Below are 1745 nucleotides of genomic sequence, written 5' to 3'. Positions count from 1 at the left end.
AAGATAATCTTGCTCCCACTCGACTTGATATAAAGACATGGTTCCTCGACCGATCGAGTAAATCCATTTTCTTTAATCACTTGGTCGAAGCGATGATTCCAACTCCGAGATGCTTGCTTAAGTCCATAAATGGAACGCCGAGCTTATCCTCGTGTCTCCACTTGACATAAGCCTCGCAGCCCCAAACCCGTATAAAGGACAAGTTAGGGACCGTTCCCTTCCATAGTTCATATGGAGTCTTGTCAACAGCTTTAGACGGACTTCGGTTAAGTATTAGAGCGGCTGACAGAAGAGCATAACCCCACAATGAGTCAGGCAACACGGTGTGACTCATCATGGATCGAACCATATCAAGTAGTGTTCGATTTCTCCGTTCGGACACACCATTCAATTGAGGTGTTCCAGGTGGAGTTAACTGTAGGGCAATCCCACAGTCTTTAAGGTGTTGATCAAACTCGTGAGAAAGATACTCGCCACCACGATCTGAACGTAGTGTTTTAATCTTTCTACCCAATAGGTTCTGTACCCTATTCTGGTATTCCTTGAATTTCTCAAAGGATTCACTTTTGTGCTTCATTAAGTAGACATAGCCATATCTACTTAAATCGTCCGTGAAAGTGATGAAATACCTATAGCCTTCTCGTGCGGTGATTGACATAGGGCCACATACATCCGTGTGTATGAGTCCTAATAGGTCAGCAGCGCGCATTCCAACACCTTTGAAGGAAATCCGAGTCATCTTACCGATGAGACATGATTCACACATGCCAAATGATTGAAAATCAAAGGCCGAGATAGCTCCATTCTTTATGAGCTGTTTTACGCGTTTCTCATTAATGTGTCCCATACGGCAGTGCCATAGATACGTTTGATCTTTGTCACCAACCTTTAACTTTTTATTCATTACGTGTAATATTTTGGTGGTCTGATCTAAAACATAAATTCCGTTCATGGAGACTGCCTTGCCATAAATCATATCGTGTAAAGAGAAAATGCAAGTATTATTCTCTATTACAAATGAAAAACCAAGTTTGTCAAGTGCAGAAACTGAAATAATGTTTTTCGAAAGACTGGGTACATAATAGCAGTCATATAATGACAACTCAAATCCGCTAGGAAGCTGGATCACATATGTCCCCTTTGAGATGGCAGCCACTCTTGCTCCATTCCCAACACGCAGGTCCACCTCTGTAATACCCCGTATTTTTATATAATTAATTAAACGGATATTATTGTCCTAAACGGATATTATTAAATGGATATTATTAAATATTATTTATTATACATTTTATGTTACTAATTAAGTCGGATTAATTGTGAGTCGATAATTATGTTAAGCTATCGATATAAGTTAATTGTGACGGGTTTATATGGAATTCGAAATGTGAGCTGAACCATTGAGCTGGCCCATTAACTGTCCAGCCCATTTAACCCTAATTAACCCTAAGCCCATTAACCATAACCCTAAACCTAATTAACCTAATCACTACTCTAATCCTTTCCTCAACCCGCCTCCCTCACGCCTCCCTCACTTCACCAGATCCAATCTCCACGAATCCGCATAGAGAGAGAGAGAGAGTGGTCGTGGGTGGCTGACGGCACTGCAAGGAAGAGCTAGGGATGATTGGCGACGACCTAGGTTGGCCGTGGTGGCCGTTGTGGTGGCAGAAAGATGGTAAGAGCAACTCACTTTCTCTGTTTTCATTTAATGTCGGTTTTTGGTGGGTTGTTTCGTGTCTTATAAT

Source organism: Silene latifolia, chromosome X (assembly GCF_048544455.1).
Source record: "Silene latifolia isolate original U9 population chromosome X, ASM4854445v1, whole genome shotgun sequence".
Taxonomy (NCBI): domain Eukaryota; kingdom Viridiplantae; phylum Streptophyta; class Magnoliopsida; order Caryophyllales; family Caryophyllaceae; genus Silene; species Silene latifolia.
The sequence above is the reverse complement of the archived record's forward strand: the minus strand, read 5'-3'. Positions refer to the sequence as shown.